Source organism: Accipiter gentilis, chromosome 11 (genome assembly GCF_929443795.1).
Source record: "Accipiter gentilis chromosome 11, bAccGen1.1, whole genome shotgun sequence".
Lineage (NCBI taxonomy): Eukaryota > Metazoa > Chordata > Aves > Accipitriformes > Accipitridae > Astur > Astur gentilis.
This window is the reverse complement of record NC_064890.1, coordinates 35,858,477-35,883,579: the sequence shown is the minus strand read 5'-3', so window position 1 is coordinate 35,883,579 and position 25,103 is coordinate 35,858,477. Positions and strand designations below refer to the sequence as shown.

The 25,103-nt window shown below is 36.8% G+C and overlaps 1 protein-coding gene across 2 annotated transcripts in view; it reads right to left on the bottom strand.

Moving 5' to 3' along the window:
• Positions 1-25,103, bottom strand: part of SLC16A7 (solute carrier family 16 member 7) — an 81,426-nt gene that overhangs the window by 40,462 nt on the left and 15,861 nt on the right. The window lies entirely within an intron of this gene.

Below are 25,103 nucleotides of genomic sequence, written 5' to 3'. Positions count from 1 at the left end.
TGGGGAGTTATATTTTCACTTATTTGTAGTGTTTTATAAATGGAAGAACTAAGGTTTCAAGTCAGTGTTAATAGAGTTGTCTGCACAGCTGCTGCACATTGCTTGAAAAATAAATAGCATAATCTTTCCAAAGCAGCAGATTTTCCATTATCAATAATAACAGATATTCATTTTAATATCATTCTCTCAATAATAAGCTGCAGAAAAAAAATATCAATGATGGGAAAAGCTAGTCTATTCTTAGGCTGTGCTATTAGTTAAGGTTCTCAAAATCAAAATTAATGTCTTTTTACATAAACATATAATTTGGAAGTGGCAATGTTTAATTCATTTATTGCTGAAGATAATATTCACATCCATTTACCAGCTTAATATTTGACGTTATGAAGATGCAATAGATTCCAATTCAAATTCTGCTGACATTAATTTCTGCAAACTTTATCAGTTACTCTGTGCTCTTGAGATTAGAATCCAACCCCTGGCTGTCTTCTCTACTTCACTATTACGGCCCAGTGTTCTTTCTGTTTATGTCCCACCACTTGCCTAAATCCTGGCCTGGAAGCACCATCTCACACATACTGGGAAAATATTTTTCTTCTATTTTCGTGAAGCACATGACTCCCATGGGTGGAAATAGTTACAAATGCTTGAGTCTCAGTGACAACTACTTAGATTATGTAATAGGAAGTAAACTGATCTGGATTCTGTTCCTAAGAGCATATGACTGGAAACACATAACAAGCCAAGGCTGGAAAATAACTCCAGACAGCAAAAGCTCATACGAGGTTCACATTTCATCTATTCCTGCCAGTCTGGAAATTGTTCCTAGTTTAAGAAATATTTTCTGTATTGTTAGTAAAATGGAAAAAGTTAGGAACAATTCTGATGACATAGAGACTTTTAGAAGTTTGAACTGGGAAATCTAATGAGTTATGAATTATCTGTTAGCAAAGCTACAGTTAACTTATGTATTATATAGAAAATTACATAAATAAGGCAAAAAGGAAATGGGCAGAACCACCAAAACTTTCAGTGAGGAAAACAGCTTTTAAAAGAAATTACTTGGGGACCATTGTATCTTAGAAAAGCCAGAAGAGTTTCTGCAGTTGTAGGTATCCAGTCTAAAAAACTCCCCAGGATTTAGGTCATAAGTAAGAAGCTATTCGGTTAATGTAGATTTTAAAAGCTGTGTGAGAGTAGAGCAAGTAAGCCATCTACTTGTATGAAATAAAATTAAAAACATACAGCTAATTCAAACTGCAAAATCCAGTCAATACAGCTCTGCCTGTAAAGGTTTGATGTGTGAGCTCTTTCTGCCAGTGAAAGTTAAAATGTGAGCCACTGATTCCAAGCACAATATAGCCAAAAGATAATTAATCCAGAGGTCCTTCCAGAATTACTAAAACATAGTAGGTCGGTAGAAAGAAAGAAAGAAGAAAGAATGAACAAATGAACTTCATCTGCCTTAACAGAATTTAGTAGAGGTGAAAGGTTTTTATACATTTACAAAAAATGTTTTTAGAACTGAATCAGTGTGGCTTCATAAAACAAAGTGGAAAAATTCTAAAAAATGTCAACATTTTTCTCGTAGACATGGTCTACCTGAGAGATTTCTCAAGCCAGAGACGTTAATTTTCATTTTATTAATCTTATGACCAGTGATATCCATGGGTCTGAAAAAGCCAAACATGACAGCAAGGTGTGTTCCTCCCTCCAGCTGTCTCCAGTTCCAGGCAGATAGATCGTCACGCAGATATGCCAACACAGTGCTCGTGTTTGGGGCCATGCAGGGGCCATCCTTGAAGGTGCACTTGCCATTTCTTAAGTACAGAAATCAGATTTTAATAGCACCTTGAGGACTGTGCAGGGGAAGGTATCATCTCTAACCACTTAGCACTGAAGTAGACAGTATGTCCAGCACACTCAACTTTCAGCCTTTCTTATGCTGATATTTATGCTGGTAAAAGATTGTAAACAAAGTTCTATTCTTGTTTGATAGCCTGTAAATTTGAGCAGACAGCTAAACAAACGGGGAGGTATATATTTACATGGGACAGTGTCGTGCTATGCAGATACTCGTGCTATCTCTTGATGGCTAAATGTGGCTAGTAGGAGTTGAATAGCTGTGTTAGCTCAGTATCCCATCGAGGCAACTTAGATCTACTCAGGTATCATGGCATTGTGCTACATAAAATAAGTACATGTATGATGATTATTTGTCCAGTCTGGAACATGATGATCAAAGATTCATTTGAAGTATGTACCAAAACTAATATAATTTAGGCAATGGCAATGTTTTAGCATAAACAAATACAGGGAAGGAAGAAGTTATGATTGTATTTGATTTCCATGGGAAGGAAGAGGATGTTTAATTACAAACTCACTATGTACTTTGTCCAAGTGTTAATAAGGTGACCTGCCGATATGTATACAAAACAACTTTAAAGACAGAGATGGTTTAATCAAATTCTGATGTGTACTCCTCCACCCATTGTGAGAAATTGGACATGGGGAGATCAAAAAACCTCTCTTGCCTATTATGGAGGACACTTTTTCCTAACACAGTACACAACACCCAAAGAGTACAACATACTGCTGTACCTCTCAGAGACTAGTTCTACAATGCTACAGCTAAAACAGCCTTCAACTAATTTGCAGCAGGCTTTAGAATTCATCAAGAGTTTAATATAAATCATATTGTTTATGCATGTATCATTTGCAACGTTTTTATTCTGCCTTTTATTAAATCCCCACTGAACATCCAGAATACATGCATGAAGCCTGTGGTTCTGCTCTGGCACAGCGGCACTGAAAAGTTGTTTAGTGCTTATCAATACACTCAAAGAGATGAAGAGATGACCAACCACCGAAGGATGCAAGAGAAGTGCTACATCATTCTGAAACTTCTCCCCTCTCATGTTGACATCAGGAATTTCTGAAGAATCTAGAAATCCAATTTTTTTTTTTCCCATATTTTTTCATATTTACCATATTTGAATCTCCCATTATGGATTTTCCATTTAATCCCAGCACTATGCATTTACCTTATACAACATCCATTTCCCCAATTTACAGTGTGGAACACAAGCCTTTTGGCCAGAACTTACCAGCTATCTTAGCCTGTTACGAAAGTGCTCCTTTCAAACATTAAGACAAGAGGAATTCCTTTTCTTACTACAAATGGATGATCCAAATAGGCCACTTTCTGCGTTGCAGACCCAAAAAGTAAACCTGAAGACCGAAGTCCTGAACTGCAGCAGCCTGCTAATTATGCAATATGAGCTTGCTATTGCAATAGTTCTGGTTTAGCTGGTAATTACTCATTTTTGACAGAGAACATGGGGTAGCATTGCTTCATTGCTCAAAAGTAACCTGATAAATTCACAACAAGTTGCACTTCTGATATATGCTGGACTAACTGTAAAACTTCTCCCACGTGCCAAAGTGCTTTGCTCTACAAAACCCTTCTTTGCCAAAACTACACCAAAGTAAACAGACTCACAAGCATTAGCTTTTACATTTCTGTATCATCACAAGAAAAGCTTTACACTTCAGATTGTTCTCCCGTGAACTGAGATAACATAACACTCATTATTCTTGTTATTGAGAATCTAGATCAAAATATTTCAAATCTTCAAAATTTCACTATAGTAGTTGCAATAGAAACAGCAGTACAGTTTACATAAATATATAGCAAATGAGACAAGAAATATAAAGATCTCTGTGGTATTTGCATGCTTCCAATTAGCAAAAGGGCACAGTAAAAATATTCACAGAAGAGACTAGTTAAATCATATTTACCTGGAAGCTTAATAAATCAAGAGCAAGCCATATTGAATGTAGGGCAATGAGTGCATCAATCTAAGCAATGACTCTGTTGTCCCTTTCAGAACAGAAGTTTAATCAGCTCAGAGGCCAAAAATTGAGTTGTATTTTTCCTTGTGAAAAGGAGATACATACATTTGCTTTTTATCTTATGATTTATACTGAAGGCCCACTTACACATAAAACCAGTTGAGCCAAACTTTCTATATGTAAAATTGCTCATAATGTGTAAAAACATGTACAGCACACTCCACATATCTATTTATTTTGTCTTGGTAACAAGACAAGGAAGCAGCAGCAGAGTCTTGTAAATCTCAAGGTTTTTCCTTGAGAAAGCAATACAATGCTGGGATTCATGGCCCAGGAGCCTTGTAGTCCACTGAAGATTACTCTTTCAGTCTTCAAGACAATAATACTTTTCTTTGTGTACCAAACATCCAACTCTCGAGTTTATATGTTTTTCTAAAACCTTTAAAGTCATGTCTTTTAGTCATTTCTACTGAAGTCTATTATCCTATTATCCTACCTATCCATAGGTATGCATAGGCCATGCACAGACTTCCTATACATAGACTTTTACTTTCACACACAGCCCAACTGACTTCAGATGGGCTTAGATGGATTTGAACTACAAATCCGTACTTCTAATTGTCATTTAGCTAGATCCTTTCTCAGTCAATAGTTGCAGATGAAACAACAACCACCTTCTGGGATGACTGGATTTAAGTAGGCTTTTTTTTTTTTTTTTTTTTTTTTTTTTTTTTTTTTACAGTTTTTCTCCAAACACACTTTTCAATATTCCACGTATGGCTCAAAATATTACTGGATGTACTGCCAGGTGATTCCAGTGGGACGTTGTACTTGTTTTAATCTGTTTTATTCAAGCACAAAATCTGTGTTCTGTTCAACCTTATTATTATTCCTTTTTCATGATATTTTTCATCTTATATATTAAACATGGAATTTGGGGTTTGTTTTGGTTTTTTTCCCCTGTAAGTTATGTAGGGTGAGATTCATCTCTTCAGTCAACAAAATGTTTATACTAAGAGACTCCAAAAAAATCTGTATGGCTTTCATGTATAGAAAAAGCATGGGTTGTTTCTTTATCTTCTCCCTCATATAATTTACTGATTCAAAAACCATGTCTGTAAAATGCTGCATACATTTATTGTACTGTTTACATGATAAAAAGCATATGATGGAAAAACATACCTAAGTTGCGGTTTTGTGCCTGTGCATCTCGGATGATGGTACAATGCATGTAGGTGGTAGTACTTATGAAATGAAATTTGAATGCACAGAATTTGTCATTTGCCCTTTGTGGGGAAATGTGTGATTGGCCCCTGCAGAATAAAGCTGACTTTTAAAAGAGCACTGATAAGCCTTGAATGCTGAGATAGTGAAAAAGGACAGTAACAGAATGTACCTGTTCAGGTTTCCTGAGCAGATATCAGTGTGCAAAAGGATGAGGCAAATAGTGTTGTTTTCATCCCTAAAATGTGAATAAAGCTATGACTCATCTTCTTTGCAAAACAAAATAGGACTTTGAGGAGGAGTGCATGAGATGTCATCTAGCTCTGGCTATTTATGAGTTTTTCAATTGGCTCTCGCACCTATCTGTTATGCGTCAGACCTAAACCCACCTCGTAGGGTTAGCTGCAATCTATAAAGTCATGCATACATTTGCAGTACATATACATTACACAATAGCTATTATTATGATAGTTGTGCATAGTTCAAATGTCAAATTAACTCAAAGTACTGCTTAATTTTCCATCAATCAAAGGAGAATCTTAATCCTTTCTAGCACCTTCCCTAAATAAGACTATTGTAGGATTTTTTCATATGTAGTTCATAGATTTTTTTACAATTCTTTAAATGAAAACAACATAGCAATGCAATGATGATGTACAAATTCTGTACATAACTGAATAAAATATTTTCTACTGTACACTCCTTCAGTCATATTTCTGGAAGAGACAGAGTGGGGATTCTGTATATTACAATCTGCCAGTTCAGTAAACCAGCAGAAATGCAATAGAACAGAATGCAAAAGTCTGGTTTTGAATGATAGCAAACTTTTATGTACTTCTGACACTTCTCACACCCCACATTTGCACATGCAGGTGGTGTTTTCTAACAAGTGGATTTTTATGAATCTATCTCCCACAAAAAAAGCTCCCTCAAACTTCATTTGGATTTGACAATTAATTCTGAACTGGAAATCTGGCATAAAAAATCAGTCCTCCAAAAAGAAAAGATTAAACCTCTTTTAAATAGAACAGGTACTGTAACTCTTGAATTGTCCTTAGGTATAAAAGAAACAGATTGAAGCTCTGCACTCAGAATACTTCTTTGGTTACACTGAATTTGTACTATTAGAGCAGCCAAAGAGGTACAACATAGTTCTTAACAAGACGATTTGACCAAAATTGTGACCAGAAGCACTGTAAGAAAAGAAAGCGTAAATAAATAAACAAAACAAACCGGCACTCCTGTCCTATGAAGTTGCATGCCTTCTATGATCCATAAGAAAACATATAAAACAAAGTACTCAACTCCTTTGAGGCACATAGGATAAAATTACATATAAAACAGATACTAAAGCAATATTTTGGTAGACTCAAGGGTAAGACTGAGTGATTAGTCATTACTTAATGCATAGCACATCTATTTCAGACCAGTGGCTGGATCACCTAATATAAATTGTGCTTTTAGAAATGCTCCTGTTTATCCTGATTTCTTAAAAGATCAAGAAGAAACCCTCTTGAAGAATATGTTTTATCTATCTGCATATTTCATTGTTATGGGCTGCTCCTAAGTAAGTGTTGTAAAAGGCTACTCTGACCATTACCTGAGCCTTGAATCACCCACATTCAGCCTCTTCAAAGCTTTTATGTCACTCACTGAAATTCACCATATTTTGGCTTCTGCATGAGGAACACCTCCAAGGTTCATTAGACAAATACTTCAATACAACTACTCTAGAATCATTTAGGTTTTTCAAAAGAATTATAATAAAAGCATAATTATTTACAAGTTAATACAGTTTGAAAGAAAAACTTTACAAAGAGTATCTTTCTCTAAAGACTTAAGAAAGTGAAATAGGACAATATCCTTTGTGAATAATGATTATATAATGCCAAAAAAATCATTCAAAATTGTGAAAATGGCTTAGAAATAGTAATAATGTTGACATGAGCTAGACAATAAGGTTGTACTTGTGCCTCCTCCATAATTACATAAGGAGAACATAACTTACAGTTACATATTTCACATACACTACATATCTACAAGTCTTTATGATGAAGATATGCATAGCTACGCCTTACTTGAAGAAAATGATTACTGTTGTCTGTTAACAGAGCAAAGCGCTGGTTTATTTGCTCTAACATATCATACATACCTGCTCTGATGTGAAATATTGTAATATTACTCTACCATTTGCTGCCAAGTAACTACAAAATCATTGTTAATTGCCGATAAAGCACTTGAAATAAAGTGCTTATTTAAGCAAAGCAAAGATGGCTCTAGGGCGTATTTGCACCATGGGATTGGCATAAAATGGCTACTATACAATCCGAAATGGAGTCTTTATCCTTATCAATTACAAAGAAAGATGTATTTTATCAACAAACCTCTATCCAAAATAGTATTATTATGTGCATTCCAGGATATTACAGTTCACAGAAGAATGCGACATACAGATAAATTTGAATATAATAACTGGTTGTAGATTTTTGTTTCTTCTGGATATCAGTGCTGAGCAGATGAATGTGAAAAATACACAGCCTTTCTGAAGTATGATGTTTATTTTACAAATAGGATGATGTACCCAGGACAGGAAACATGAAACAGAGAGATGTATTAAGTCTTTCAAGGTATACATGAGCTGTTTCACGCTGGAGCATATTTCCACTCCTGTATGGGTTGATTGGTATGTGTCAGGTTGAGTGATACATTTAATCCCTCCTCTTTTGCAATTTCTTGGGTTTAGTGGATTGCACTGTATTTATTCTTTCCTCTTAATGATGATTTTTTCATGATGTATATTTATTGTATGAGTGCACCAGTAATATTAAGTATACACCTGACTATTTTTGTCTCCATGCCTGACATGGAATCATAGTCTTCCAGTCAAGGCAATGACTTAGGTTTCAGGTGACATGGACCCATTCTCTCATTCTGCATCAAACTTTTCTTGTAATTTTAGGCAAGACTTTCATGTCTCAGTTCAACAAAGAGCTTAAGAACACGCATACATCCATTTTTATTTCAAACAAAACATTTAGGCTCAAGAGCTTGGCAAACTGATTGTTGGTTACAGCTGTCTAATGTGTCTGTAGTGGAAAGACAATCAATTCAGGAAAACCTAACATCTACATATCCACCTCCAAAGCAGCAATTTCTCCTGCTCAGGCTAAATTTTGTTAGCCAAATCTTCAGCAGCCAAGGAATACGAGATCATTGCCTCCCAAATAGAACAGTTTTATCAAGACTGACAATGTCCTCCTGAATAGTCTCACAACTGAAGTACTCCTCTGAAATGGAAAATATGTTGGCTAGAATTTTCTTGGATGGAAAACTAACTTGAACGTTAGGTAATGTTCTGTTTATTGAGCAAGTGCCTGAAAAGGACGTGCCAGTGTCACCTAACACAACCACCAGCGTGACACCCTATTGACCAGGTAAACCTCTACAACTGTAGAACAGTCCAGACCTATCAAATGACCTCATGTTGTTTCCTTAACAGACCCTGATGGGCGTAAGGCATCCCGCACAATCAAGGCTGGGGCACTCCTGACCACGCCAAGAAACAGAACGTTAACGCTCCGATTCAACTAGGAAAAGAAATTTAAGGGGCTTCACTACCATGCAGCAGCTCTTTGAGGTTTTGATTACTGAAGTTTATATATAAGCTTATATTTATTATCATGGATATATGAAGCTTGTATATCAAGCTTACATATGAAGCTTATACTCCTTTCCGTATCAAACTTTATTGTAGTGAATTGAGGGATGATGAGAACTGCCCAAATACACGTCTCTGATGAAAACAGCAATCAAGACTATTTTCTACAGCCATGAAAAGCTCTCCATCTAAGTGCCTGTATATGATCAGTTTTATCACGTTTATTTTGTCCATTAAGGGAATTCAGCAATTAGTGGGACTGTTGTAGAATATATTGTCTATCGGTTTCTTCTTTCCTCTTTCAGTCTTCAGTGTGAGAGAATATATATGCTTCCCAATGGCAAGGTCTTAAACGCTGTATTATTTTTGCCCTTTAGAACTGCCTTTTGCACAAGCCCATGTCAAAACCTATTTAACCTACCTGCATTTTTAAAGCATTTATCGCTGCGGCACTGCCCCCAGAGTGCGGTACAAAGATTACAAAACAACAGGCAGGCTACCTGCAGATAGGCAGTGGAATCTGTGTGTTCTGAGTGCTGTGATACCATGAAGATTCTCTGGAACAATCAAGGGAGACAGAAAAAAAATTAGGCTCCGCACAAAACTTTCCAAAATGAGAGTGGTAGTGGGGCATCCCAAATTTCAAAACAATTTTTTATATTTCTTTTTATTTATTTATTTTCCTGTATTCATGGAAAAGCATCGAAGGTTTATTTATGCAAATAATCTGAACTCAATGGGAAAAAGAGTATTTCAGAAACATTTGTTCTCACTCTCTCTTTCAAAAAGAAAAAAAATATACCAAAAAAAGATTTTTAAATGCAACTTTCTTATTTGGTCTAGCACACTCATTCAAGATTTATAGATGTATATATTTTGCAGGGCAAACAATAGCAAGTCTTTTTTTAGCTGAAAAAGAGGACAAAAAGCATTAAAGTCAACATTTCAGATGAGGAGAATTTTTAGTGATATGCGAAACCATAAAAGATTAAAGCTAATGTTTCAGACTTTGCAAAAATATTCTCCCTTGTCTTCACTATAAACTTGGCAATTTCAATGCCAATCGCATTTTTAATTGAGAGTGAGTGAAGCCCAGTAGCAGTGTTAATTTGCTGATTATATGATAGAAACAGCCTCTCTACAGTTCATCTCAGATTATTTCTCTCTCGTACGCAAAGAAACGTATCTTTTTGATTATTCTGAATTCAACAGATTCCAATGTCCAAGTTCTTCTACTAGAAAAATATGACATCTTGATTTTGAAAATTTGAAATCATAATGTAGAAACAACCTCTTCCTTTTATTTGTTGCAAATGAAAGAAGCAATCCATCAGAAAACCAGTAGTCATCCTGAAATGTAAGGACTTAGTAGAAAAATTAAAATCAGTGCTGGCTTTGCTGTTGCATGCCACTAAGCTGAAATCATATATGCAAAGTCCACACATTCAGCACTAGCCAACCTATTGTCTGTTTGTATTTTGCAGCATGAGCAAGTGCTTGTTAAAGGACATGGAAAAAAAGGAGCAGATTAGCATACTTTCTGTGCCAAAGTAGAATTTACTCATAAAAAAGAAAAAGTTGCCATAAACAAACCAGGAAAGCATTCTGGGGGATTAGCGTGGCATGCATAGTATTTTTTGAAGCCTCGATTGTATTTGTCATCCATTCTGCCTTCTGTATCATCACATTTATCTTATTTAAACTGTCTTTTATTTCTCCAATATTTTAATACCTGTGCTCACACTGAAGGATGTTGCAGGAGGACTCAGCTGAAATTTCAGATGAAATATTTGGCATCACAGCAGAACAAGGTCACCTTTTAGCCTCATGACGGGAGGTTTTGGTTCACCCTCACTGAGCCTGCCTGTACTATATTCCGAGTTAAGTCATGCAAGGAGGTGGGAACGATTACGCAAGAAAATGTGGGCAGGCTCAGTAATGTGTATAACCATATGCACCTCTCAGAAAAGAAGGACTCGGCTCTCCCCTCTCAGTAGGGTTTGCTTCTCTCTGTGGTCTTTCAGTTGCCTCTTCCTTTCCATTCTTTCCTACTCAAGCCAGAGAAAAATTCTGTGTTTGCACACAAATAAATAAGGTATCTTTCTTTTGTGCTGAATAGCACAGTCACAGGTATTTTAAAAAACTATTTGTGGCTTGCTATAACCCTGCAGCACTTTTTCCGATAGCTGTTCTCGCCTCAGCTGACCAGCACAGAATGCCACAGCGTTTCTGGGGAAAACCTGCCACGCCCAACAGCTTTCAACTGTGAAATCATTCAACAGATTTTGGAAAAAATGTAGATCGGGGCCAGACTGCTGGGTTTTATTTGATAGAATTTATCAACACAGAATTTCATGGAAATTCAACAGTTTATACTTTCTTCATCAAGTGGTCTGATTAAACGCTAGTTTTAGGAGCAAATATTAAAAAAAATTCTATTCTCTGTAACTGTTTTCTTACTCTTCAGCTCATTCCCTGGCATCCAGAATACCCCAGTTGTTTCTTTGCAATGATCAGACTCATTAATTCCTGCAAAAAATACAGGTGCATGGGCTTGATTCTCTCTTCCAAAATACTGCTGGCCAACAGAGTAGTATGAGCACAGCAAAGATAACTACAATGAAGAAAACACAGCAACAAAATTGTTTTTTGTCTTAGAACAATCAGATCCTGAATCAAATTAGAGAGGAAGGACAGAGGAGTTTATAACTAGGCTCAGAGGATAGGAAAATCTACCATAAAAGTTTTTTCTTCCTTCAATTTCAGAGGTCTTATACACCAGAGGGGGGGGAAAAGGGGGGAGGAGGGGGAAACCAACCTTACCAGTCTTTATTATTGGAACAAGATTATGTAAAACTTTTCACATATTCCTTTAATAGCAGTTTCTAAGAATTAAATCTATATGAAACTGGGGCTTTGGATTCGTTTTTCCTCCAACGTTTCTCTGAGACAAAAGTCATATGAAATGTTAATACTGATGCCAAAAAGATATTGATTTAAATAAGTAAACAAATAAAATCAATATGATTCTAAAACCCTAGCAATAAATTCTCCAGACTCATGCTCTATCTGAAGCATGTCTGTCTCACCTGTGCATGCAAATAAAAAAAAGCTGCTCTAGAAAAAAGAATTGCTTTCAACAGTTAAGCTTTAAATAAGGGCTCAGGATGATTTTTAAAATTGACCAGTTATTTAATGAATCTCAATTTCTGAGTAATCAACTCATACCATGACAAAAAAAAGATTCATTTTCAGAAACTGCAGAAAACTTACACTGTGCGAAGTAACACAGTACACTTAGGGCGTAAGGCAACAGGAACCTGGTTCTGTGTATGCAAGGCACTGACCAAGTTTCTCACACAGAAAGTAATAAAATTCAATGTATTTTAAAAGCAAACACATCTGCATCTGTATAGGTCCCACCATCCTCTGATCCCAAACATTATAGGAGCTTTAGGCTTACAGAAGACTTTTGACTGTTTATGGGTTGAATATCCAGATTTCAGATTAATGCTGCCTAGGCCTGGCTTATTTCTGCCTGAGATTTTCTGGGCAGAAATACGAGCATCTGCTTTGTATGACAGAGAAGCTGTGAGTCTCAGGTACCAAGCTGCAGGAGACCACTGTGCATCCACAACAGACATCTCTGAGATTTCTGCATAATTGCCAAAAGTCCTAAAATTCTGACTTGAAAAGATTTCCAGATGAGAAACAAGGATCTGCACATCAGGGTACGAATATCTTCTAGATGTACTGAACTAAGACATAACCCGATTGCAATGAAATACATAGATGAACGCTTCCTCTATCTATTCTAATAGTTTGGATAATATTTATACGCTTCATGTTATCATCTGTGTTTTAATTTGCTACTGGCAATGTCATTTCCCATCATTCATCCTTTCTTCGTCACTTTGTCATATAAGAAATAAATAGCATTTAGAAAGAATTATTTTTGCACTTTTTTCTGTTTTAATTCCTTATGGTTTCCTTTTATGGAGAGGCAAAAGAATCTTATTTAGAAATTATCTATTAATTCAGAATTCATCAAGCAGCAATGCTGTCCACTTCACTTTCCAATTTCAACACTAAAATTTTCTTTCTAAGGAAATATATGAAAGGTCACCTTGATAATGCAAATGAAGAACAGGATCAGAGTATTTCATATCCAAGACATTGAATTATATGTAGCAAACCCAATTTAAGCATGTCACATATGATAGGTAGCATTTTATGAAACGTGAGCAACAGGGCAACTAAAACACAGTGATAAACATTGGAACTGTTGCCAAAAGGAATAAAACCAAACCAAACCAAAACCAGCCTTATTTTAGTTTTATTCCATGCACCGCACCTCAGAGATAACCCTACATTTCACAAACCTTGTTGCAGGGCTTAAACCACAAAACCTTTTGCTACGACCTGACAGGGGTAATTAATGATCCATCAAAAATGACAAGGAAGTACATTTTATACTAACAGAGTAACAAGCTAAACCACCCTCCGCTGGCTGAATCCAGATAAATAAACCAAGTCATGCCATACTATGTCAAGGCTTAAATACAATTTTCCTACTTGCATGGCATGCCTGAGACAAATACAGCCTGAGGTTTCCAACAACAGACATGCTGTTATTATGGCAACTGCACAGGGTAATAAAAGAAACCTTGTGAAAATCACACGTGACAAAAGTTGAAAGGAAAGTCACAGTAAATAATTGCTTCCCTGAAGCTGGGCCTACTGCTTTTCTTTCAAGTATTTCCAGGACTGTTTGTTAGTCTGTACCTTACATAAATTCTGCAATAAAATAATTTTTATTAGTATTACAGGTATGCACATGATATCAGATGCTGAAATGAGAATTTTGTAAAGCAGGCTTTAGGCTAGAAGAATGTATTGATATTTGATTATTATATCATGATAGCATCAATCTATTGTCTTTAATGGACTTCATCCTCATATACAGGGTATAGGAGAGAAAGAAAGTTGGTTCTCTATTCATAAAGATGTTAGGATGATCAAAACCAGGAAAAGGTAGATGTGTCTTTGGGACTTCCATGAAACAAAATTGCATTTTAACCCCATATCTGTTTAAATAGGTAAGGCCCTTCTGGTTATTAATATATAGATGTCTGAATTTGATGGAAGAAAGAGAAATCAAGACAAAAATAAAATAAAAAAAAAAATGAACAAGCGTATAGAAGATGAAAATCAGCATAAAATATTTAGAGGGAATATGCTGATACAACAGGTTACTTTGGGGCAATATTAAAGTAATGCAAAGTAATTTTTGTAACTTTTAATGCTGTCAGATTTTTGCCCTGACATCTCCTTCCAGAAATACTGTCTATGAAGATAGGAGAATCTTCTGGAAATCTAGCACTTCTACATTGGATAAACCTTTCCAGTTCTGAGCAGGCAGAATCATGTTTGTACTGTTCGTACTGTGCACAAAAGAAAAAGATTAAGAAGTGACTAAATGTCAGTAGCTAGGCACTTCTGACTCATGCTACAGGCTCAGAAAAACCCTCTTTCCAGTGCATTACAGAGTCAACATCTTTCAGAAATTGTAATACTCACCATGTATAAATGAACAAGCAATGCTCTGAAAGCAAGTCCAGATGCTGTCCTCATAAGCAATGAGGACACAGTGGAAGTAAGCCTTCATGTGAAAGTCCGCCTCTCTCTTACCTGCCATTTTAAGACACCATGCTGAGACACCTCAGAGGTCAAGATCTAGCTCACCAGTTTAAAATCAGCCCCAGACTCATCAGCAATGATTTTTGTCTGTTGTTCCGTAAACGTGGCCATCAGGATACAGACATCAGGATAGTCTGCACTTTATGTGGACGGTTCATGTCTCATATAAAAAGCCAATAAATACATCCATCTCTTCATGACACTGGCTTCTATTACCAGGCACCCACACACTGGGCTGTGTGGCATCTGGAAAAACAGCTTTAGGAGTATCTTGGTTGGATGAGGACAACGTGAATGTGTGTATTTAGATGAAGAGAAAGAGAGGGGAGAAACAGAACATGCAAGAAAGAGTGAGGGAGAGAAAGAAAGATGGATGAAGTGATAACTGAGAGAGAAGAACATTAATTGTTCTTCATTGAGTATTGGCAAACAAGGAAAAACAGTTTCAACTTCTTCCTTATTATGGTTAGCAGGGAAGGAGAGATGAGGAATTTATATTTAGCCAAAGAACTACATTTCCCTAGTGGCATAAGGAAATTAATGCGTATCTACTTTTCTATTAACTTAAGGTTAAACTGCCCTTCAGATACGTTTCTGGTAGAAATGAAATGCTCCTCAGGAATAGATATCAAATGTTACCCCAGTCTTTAGAAGCAACTTGGCGACTCAGCTGATAGGACAGTTGCAGTAACTAACAAAGCTGCTTTTCTGTCATTGATATATTTCATTGTGATATGTATAACACTTCTAATTGGGAAGGATTTGCTTCTGTAATTTCCCTTCATGTCTTCTGTTTCCACTCTATAATACCCATCAAATCATCAGCCTTACAGTATGATTTGATTGCACGCAGGGCTAGCACTATTTTCCTCAGTTTGTATCTACTGCTTGAATTACAGTAACTTTTAATTCGGAACTAATTACATTTTCCCATATTAACACATCTCAAACTGTCTCTGCTTTGTCAGTCTGTTTAACCAGCATTGCACAAGAATACTGGGCCCTTGAGCCTAAAATTATGTATATTTGCATGCCATTTTCTTCTCTTACTGCTATCGCACGAGTGATTCAGCTGCACTGTGCGGCCAGATGTTAGTACATACTGTTGATCTATATAATTCTTGCCAAGTCAGAAATTAATATCATGGGATCATTTTGAACAAATAAAGCACTTACTGAGGGACAGAAAACAATGTGTCTTATGTGAGCGATGCAATGCATCCCACAAGGCTTTTTTTATAGACTGTAATTAACTCTTTAATATTTTCATACATTATAGAAAGTCTTCCTCATAAGTCAGAGATGAATTACTAAGCAAAAAATGCTAATGTTTGTTCCAATGGTGTATTTCTTACTGATTGATACAAATTAGTTTCCTAATAATATGTGACTGGAGTTCACTACTAAAGCAAAAATTCCTACTCTATAGAGTTACATTCCTGTTCACCTCTTTTCCTATTTCCAAGTTAAAAATTACTCATTTGGTATTAAAAATTGAGAACATATCAGTAATGTGATGTATCACAGTGATACTAAAACTCAATTCATACTCTCCAAAAAGTCTCACAAAAAAATAAATAATGAATTCAAGGCAGTTAAGATACAGAAAAAGACACCCAAAAGCACTTAAATGGTTGTTTCATTATACCAGTATTTTAGTACAGTGATGGTCTACTTATGACTAGTGATTTAAAGTGTCTGTAATGCCAGATTTGGTTAAACTACTTTTTAAAGATCCCTGATTTGTCATTAGGTGGGATTTCTTCTCCTTTTTCCATTTTTCTTTATTTCACTACTAAATATCTTTCTTTTAAGTGCCTGTTTTGTGGGGATGAAGGTGCACAAAATGAAAAATTGCTTCCTCCTCACACTATGCTTAGTCTTCTGATTTGCAGGTGTAATTTCACCCTCATTCAAACAGATCTTTTCAAATGTTGACTTCTACTCTTAAGACGAGTGGTTGTTATAAAAATACGTGGGGACAAGGGGGATGGCTTTCCCTCTCACAGCTTGAGCAGCTCAGCTCAGATAACCATGCCCAAGAAGAGCTGATTCTCCTCCTTGTAGCCCCATCTCAATTGTCCTAATCCAGAGAACACCAAAAAGAAGGGGGTTTTGGCCGCCTCTCATGGAGCCTTCTTCATGTTGTATGGTCACGTACACCATACTCTCTTCATCCCACATACCTCCTCAGTCCTTTTGCCTTTCTACTGCATGTTTCAAGGTCTCACCTCACTTCACGCCTGCCATCGTCCCCTTTGTGCAAAGGGACAAAACCTAAGGGGCTCAAAAAGACACACTTTCCCACAGATCAGCTGCTGCAGTTTTGCTTTCCTACCTCCTTCTCTCGACCTAGCGCACTACCAGCACAGATCGCTGGAGTTGGACACCACCATCAGCCCGTCAGCTGAAGTTATAATGACCTTAGGCTGAAGTTACATCAACCTGCCATTTACAACGTAGATTAAGTTTTTCTTCTCCTGGGGCCCTAATTCCGATGTCTTCAGGCAAGGGCTCGCCAGCAGCGTAGGCGTGTGTGTGAGTTACCTCCTAACTTCTTCTGGGAGCGCTGGCTGCTGCGTACAGCCTGCCAGGGGCTGCCCCTCCGCCAGCAACCTGGGCACCCAGGCTGCACCGGCATGGCTCCATGTCTGCATTCCCAAGGAAGTGCAGGCTGCAAAACAAACACAAAGACCAAGCCAAAAACGTTCACACTATGTTATCTAATGATAAGAGGCCCTTTTTTTGCAACATCCATTTCTATCGCGCTCTTCTTTCACAAATACCTGAGGTTTATTGTCAACCAGGGCAAGCGCTTCAGCTTTAATGAATCTGATAGCAGGGAGGGAGAATGGAAAAATGAATTAACGCTTCATACAGCCACCACAGATAGCCGCCCAGAATCAAGTGAAATAGGCTCTTCCCAGTCAATCTAAAGATGATGTAATGACATCAATCACATATTCTTGCTGCTCTACATCTGTGACGCTGTAAAAAACTCAATGATGTAGAGAAGGTTAGTAGGTAACAACTACTTGCTATTTCTCACAATACAAGGATGAGGAGCTATTCAAAGAAATGATCAGGTAGGTTCTTTAAAGATGCATATTTTTAAGGCAAATCCACAAAGAGTGAATGGTATACCATTCTACTTCCCTAAATAAACTTTGAACCATGCCTGAAACCTAGGGGAAAAAAAACAACCAACCAAACAAACAAAACCCCACTACCTTTCCCTTAGAAATCCTACTCCTCAAATAATCCTAACAGTCATGTCACCATCCCTTTCTCTCAGAACAAACATTAAAGAGGTATTTTCTGGGTATTTTATCCTTGTCTCACAGGTCTAGATTTCAGAAGACACTGTGTGGACTGCCACATTTTGCTGTCACTGTCAGAGTATTTCCTGAACATATTGCAAAATTAACCATTTTGAAAAAGGGAGAGTAATTACTATTCCCAAACGTGGGAGTTAGACCTTAGAGTCTCTTGACACAAGGCAATGGTAAATTTAATGAAATATAAAATAGTTTGCTAACTACTAAGCATTGTAAACCAATAGTTACCAGGAAAACACTCAATTCTTCCAACGATATTCCCTATAACAAACCTCAGTAAACAACCTCACTCTCTCTCCTGTATGCTTCTCTCTAGGAAAAGACTCCTCGGCGATTCAGTGGCACAAACACACGCTAAGTATTTTTTCTGGACCAGAGCTAGACACCGCAACACACCCAGGGACTGAATTCCAGACAGGCAAACGACTGCGAAGACGTGCACCTTCCCCTTTTGTTTCACGTTTGCGGCTCTGCTGCACGATGGCTCGAGAGCGTAACTACTGCTGTCAGGCTGATCTCGTGAAAAGGAGGGGGATGTACAGGACAGCTGGCCAGCAACAGATGGGGATATGCTGTTCCATCTCGCAGGTTGGTAGAGCTCCTGTTGCAGCACATGCTGTCCAGAAGGAATTCTAACTCTAATGCAGCACCGGTCTTCCAAAGGAGGCCTGGCTTCAAGCCACAGTCAAGTCCTAGAATTCAAAGAACTTCTTAAATTTTCTACCTACTCCTTTAACAGCCCAGTCATTTATAGCTCAGATCAGCTGCTTGCACGGGAAATTAATTAGTCAGTTCTTTAAATTCTTTTTTGTTTAAGATAAGGTGAAAGCATGCTGTAACCTTCGCCGGTTTTGTGAACGGAACTTGATATACCTGATTTCTTGTCCTTGGAAGGAGAAAATTCTTTGCTTTTCTGATCACATGGTAAATGCAGAAAGGTCATCATCAGTCCCAGTCACCACAAGGATGATTGCTTTCACTCATTCTGCTTTACAGTAACATTGGCTTTGACCATCAACTGACTTCTAAAATAGTTAAGCTGCATTAAAATTAAGACTGTTGTTATTGAAATTTACAATGAACTGAATTTATCTTTCATTCATTCTCTTAACTTTGTATAGACACTTAGAGTTTAATTTTGTTCCTTTGATATTTCAAATTAAATATTACTTGAAAAAGAAAAAGTAAAACTCATTTGAAAACTTATAGAAACAGAAATGGAGATACCAGTTCATTTTGACCTTCTGAGTGAAAAGAAATGAATGAATTAAACATTTATGCCATTTCTCATTATGAAGGTGACTGGACGCAATTGTAGAGAGCTCATTCCACTATGCAAACTCACCCTGACCCAACTAGTCATTGTGCGTCAGTATAAAGAATTATCATCTGGTCTTATCTCCTTAAAATAGAGATACTGTCTCTTATGGATAAAGTTATCTGTAGCATGTCATACACAGAAAATCAGAGGACAGTATTCATTTGTAGTGCTAGCTCCACATCAGGGTTTACACCACAAGGCACAAATATAAACTAATGGAAAAGCTGAACTAATACCTGAATATACAAAATGTAACAAGGAAGTTAAAGGGGATTACAAAATTGGATTTGGCTGAGAAATACTGCTTCTTTGCATTACCGTCCGTGGCACTGCGTACAAAAAGTGTTTTAACTTCACAGGGTATGTCAAGACACCTTGAGCTCATACTTGGCAGTTTATTAGAAATTTTATGCCAAAGATGTCTGTACAATCCCATACAGAGCTGTAAGTGTTCAATAGGACATTTCTTTTCTTCATGCCTTTTTTCTCTTTTAAAATGGCTTTCAAGTAAAAAAGATATATATTAACAGTGATGTATAAACACAAGTCTGTAGTAAATCCTTTTTGAACACGTTCTAAATTACTAATTAGAAAAATGGATATGGGCTAATATTCATTAAATGCTATTTTGGTATTACGTATTTCCTTTTTTTTTTTTTCTAAACTGAAGGATCAGTTTACAGAAATACGCATACAGTCTGACCCTTTTGAAATGCCTACTGACTTCAAGGAAAATCTGTCTGAGAACATGAATGGATGTTTTACAGCTTCTTCCTCATTATCAACAAATATTTCAGTATCTGAACTAAAGGAGCTATTCTTATGAATGCTTACACACAGCATTTTAGTACTCGTGCATATTTTTACTAGACCCTACAGCATTATGTTTCACTCTGATAACCCTCTTAAAGGGAGTCTTGATGAAAAACCCAACAACTTTGCATAATGTGGTCTATAAAAAACAACAGGATACTCAGAGTACTCATGCAAAAAAAATTAATATTCAGACTAAATGTTTACAGATGTGAGCCTTTAAACAAACGCAGTGAGCTAGTACTGAGTTTACCTTACTTTCTTAGCTACTAATTTACCCTCACCACAAACCAGAACGTAAACCAGATACAGTTCTACCCAGAATAAGGAGTTGAACTCGCTGAATAAAATATTGCCATTTTTATGTCTTCTCTTTCTCTGCAAAGTCACAGCCTACCCTTTTCCTTTTTCATGGTCTTTCTGTTCTTAAATTTGAGGCCTCCAGTTAAAGGCACATCATCAGCTTATCAACTATCAAATATTTTGTTTAACTGATTATGAAAATAGTTAGAATTATTATTCTAACCTATTATTGTTTCTCTAGTTTCTTCATGCAAGAGACATTATTGTTACTGTACAATATGTGCCATATAATATCCGTGTAAATCACAATCCCTATATCAGAGTTCAAAATTTAATGTAAAAGGACAAATATAAGTGTACATTTACAATTTTCATAATTTAGATAATTGGCATATATGGTATATAGCTTTTTTATGAGCACACATATACACTGACATTTCTGTGATTACAGAAATGCATGAATTATGCTGCTAAACATACAATATTCATTTGCTGCAGTATCATGAAAGAATAAAATTTTAAATAGAAATCTGATAATGGAGACTGTTGAGTGTTTTGTCAGTTTTCAGGATCTTCAGGACCAAACATCACATATGGCAATTTTATTTGAGGTTGATGACCAGTTCCATTTGTCATGTACAAGAAGTTGATTCCATCAGTTTTGTACTGTTTTGAATCACCAGATGGCACTTTTCCCTGCTCTAAAGACTTCCCATCTGAGCGTGTAGGAGTTAGATCTGGGAGAAACGTTGCCAGCTGAACTGAGATGCTGTATAGATGTTGAGAGCTTTACCAGTAAAGAAGCACTTGTCTTGTTTCGATCTTTCTCTTTAGCTGAAAATATTCTTTCTCAAATTAGTTGCTATAGACAAGCTATGTCTACAGAAGTGGAAAAAAAGAATTAAAAAAACCCCACTTCTGTCAACACATATGCGCTGCCCAGGCATTCTTTCACATTCCCCACAAGACTATATTTAAAGCTGCATTTCTAACTTGAATAAAATAATATTGACAAAATGAAATAAAACTGTGTTGAAAAGTTTGTCCACTTCCAAGTACTACTATAATTTTGCTGCTTTTATTCTGGCTATGTTCTTCAAGTATTTTCTCTCCCTTGTTTCCATGTGCAATCCACAGGAAGGAAAAAAAAATCAGAAAAGTATGCAGTCATGGCAAGAGCTCTCAGTGAAGTATAATCATGATTCATTATCATCACATACTAACAGAATATCTCAGTGGAAACACCATAAAGCAATGTTTAAACATCATGCAGTGATTGTTTTATGTCTGTAACCACATTGCACACACACCTTTCACTCTCCTGCTTTCTTCTTTTATGTGGGTCAAGCACAACACTTCCTTTTGCTGTGACTTTGCGGAGAAGAGACAGGCTGATTTGGGGTTTTTTCCCCTCAATCTCTTTCCATCTTATAACTGTTTAAGGGGATAGGGGGTTCTACGGGTAAATCAATTTTGTGTGAAAATCTGAAAAACAGTTCTTTAGGAGGTAAATTAAAGCAAAAGGAATTTTCCTCATATTGGAACTTCACTACGATTGCATGCAGCATCATGAAAAATCACTTGTTCAAACGTGACTCCTTTGTGCAATGATTTGGGAACCTCTACCATTATGCTGTAGGAATACCTTTCTGTTATCTCCTATTTTTACTAACAGGCAAGTGACTCTTTTTACTATTGGAGAGTTACAATACATCAGTTCTACATGAGGATGGGACTATGTGAATATACGCTGGGTCACTGGTGAAAAACAAAATATTACTTATTTTTTGATCACTCCTATATTTTCTTTTTTTCATAAATAATTTATGACTAATCTTTCATGTAGATTTATCATATAATGAGCAAATACAAATGAAAAAATATAAAGAAAGGCATAAAAACACCCATCGGACATAAGCGTGACAACTGCCACCATTGACCAGTTTTGTCAGGTTTTGTTTTGCTGTTTGACCCATTTAAGTCCACAGCCGTACTATGTGGCAAGCCATTACAGGGCTTCTGATGTCAGAGGAGTTGTGAAGATGACAGCCAAAATTCTGGCCCCTAAGCCATCAGCCTGCTTTAGTGAAATCAAAGACAGCTTTGCGCTCCGTTTTGAGCTCAGTAAGCAAAGAATTAGACCTTGAGGCTTTAAACTTTGATAACAGGGATGACAAAACCAGCACCAAAAATCACCAGGTTATCCCCATGAAGTAAACTCAGTAAACTTTTCTCCAAAATACTATTGGCAAAACTGTTTAGCTTGGTTGGAGATTTTAGAGGGGTTGTTTTTATGAAAAACAGAATTGGAAACTACTTTTGCTCTTGCTTCAGTCAAAAGAATACAGTAATTTTTAAGTGCCTACGCTAAAACGAGGCATAGGACACTGAGTTCTGAGGTTGTAAAAGACTGAGAGTTACTTGTGTCAGTGAAATATACACCCACATTGCTTGCTTTAAAGCAACCCCTCATTCTTCATCACAAAAACCTCTGGCACTGCAGAAGAACCAACTGTGCAAGTGCCCAGTGAGGCTGAGCAGCCTTCATTCCATCGCTGGGTTTCCTGCAGGGGGATTATGTTATGGCTGCCCTCCCAAATCCTTACGAAAATAAGATGTTTATCATGAAGACTTGTCTTGTAAGTAAATCTGATACTGCATTTATGAGTTACTTCAGAACACATGGGATTAATTCTCCCTGTCAGCCCAGGCTCTAGTCTTCACTCCCACACGCGCTGCCACAGCAATCATCCACCTTGCCTGTTGCCTCAGCTATGCCCAACTTGTCTTCAAATCTTCTCCTGCCCTCATTCATCTTTTTTTTCCATATTAGCTGGGAGCTTCTTGAGCTTCTCCAAAGCTGTGTTTCTGCCAAACACTTTGCTTGCACTCTTTATCACTGTCCTGTCATTCCTCTAATTCAATCCGAGCCACATAGTCACAGAACCACTTCCAGCACGCCCTTCGCTCTAACTCGGATTTACATTTCATGTCAATCAGCCCTGAAATCCGACCTGAACTACACTGATGCTTCCCTTTCTTTAAAGTTTCTCTTTAGAAGACTCATCTTTGAACTCTTTGTTTTCTCAGAAATATTGGCAAAATATATGAACAATAAGCGTCAATCACATCTATAAAGCCTGACAAGACTGGGGAGTGTCGCCATTCAGTCATTAATACTTGTTATAACTTCTTAGGAGTAGACAGAGTGTAAGAATGTTTCTTCTTTGAAGTTCTTCACACTCTTGCATCAATATATGCTAGATAATCATTACAAAGCCAATAGCAAATATTGTGCAACGTGAGCTGGTGCATTGACTTGTCTTGCATTTAATTAGTCAATTAGTTTTGCATGGATTACCGCAGGAATCTGAAACTACCTATTGCTACTAAGTAAAGCTAAAAGGAAATAGAAAAACGGCACATTACCTGGCAGAGAGCTGCTGTCCAAGACAATAATCTGAACTTGATAGGTACAGAGCCTTTGTTCAGTTTGAACATTTAAAGACTCTTTGGAGACCTGATTGGCTGATTATCACACATGATGTTTGGACAGTTTATTTTGTGTGACCAATTGCCAAACCAACAAGCATCTCAAATTACTGAGGTGGAAGGGGTAATTGTGAAGCTCAACATTCAGAACACAATCCCACAGAAGGGCATCCTTGGTTTATTAACATTACATCGTCCGCTCAGGGTTTCTTTCACAGTTTCTTTGTCTGACACGCAGGATTTTTCCTTATCATCCTCTGTGTACATTCAAAAGTCTATTTAGATGCTATAGCCTTTAAAATGAGTGCTAATATCTGGGGGCACCTGAACGTACATTGTGGCTAATGCTACAGGAGTACGTACTGAGATGCTGAGTGTGAACCTGCCTTTTAAAACCTATAGTAAGTTAAGATCAGTATTAATATGACTTTGTTCAACAAATTAAAAATGTAATAAAGATGCTCTAAAGATCATCAGCAGAAGCTTAAAAGCAAAATTGGAGGCACTCAGTGTTGCAAAAGTCTAATTTTTTTCTCATTTGAACAAAATCGTCCAGCAATTAACAGTAAATATGCAATTAACTTAGACTTTTTTAGACTGCTCCATTAACAGCCATGGTAAAATACCACATTAGGCTTTATAGAGAAACTTCTTTGTATTAATAAGCAATGCTAGCCACTACATTATTTAAAAAGCTGTATTTTGCTGGAGATAATGCAGAATTTGCTTCAGAGCTCCAAAAACTATTTTCCGTTATATCTTAAATTTTACACAAACTCACCATTTTTTTATAGAAAAAAAATCAAATCATCTGCAATAGTGATGATAAAATAAATGCGCACATAAAAGGCAAGTTGTACCTTAGACCAGATCCTAACTTCACTCAAGAATTCTGAGCAAAATGCTTTTACAAGTTCACATTAAAAGCCTTTCCTTTTTAATTGCAAAAATGACCTTAACTATTTTTGTCAGAGAAGCAAACAAAAAGGTGTATGTGTCCTTACAATTGTTATTTTTCACCAGTCTCACACACCTTACTTGCCTTGACCAAATAAATGCTGGAAGGGATGAAACCTCATGGCCAAATGAAATGGAAAAACATTCTGCGGACTCAGGTCAAAAAAAGAAAACAAAGAAACTTTTTCTCATCCTAGATATTCACTGTCCAACTGACATTAAAGCCTCAGAGCTCTCAGAAGTGCTTTGTTTGGGCATTCTAGAGGGTCTCTGGGACAGATTTTATGAGCAAACTGCTGTTACTTTCACTGCCTATCACTCTGAATATTCACGGGGAAAGAAGCAATTCTCTCAATGAACTTATTAATTTATCTGAAAATAATGATGCTAACGATGATCTGCATTTCTAATACCTGCAGCAATTTCGCATGACAAGTGAGAC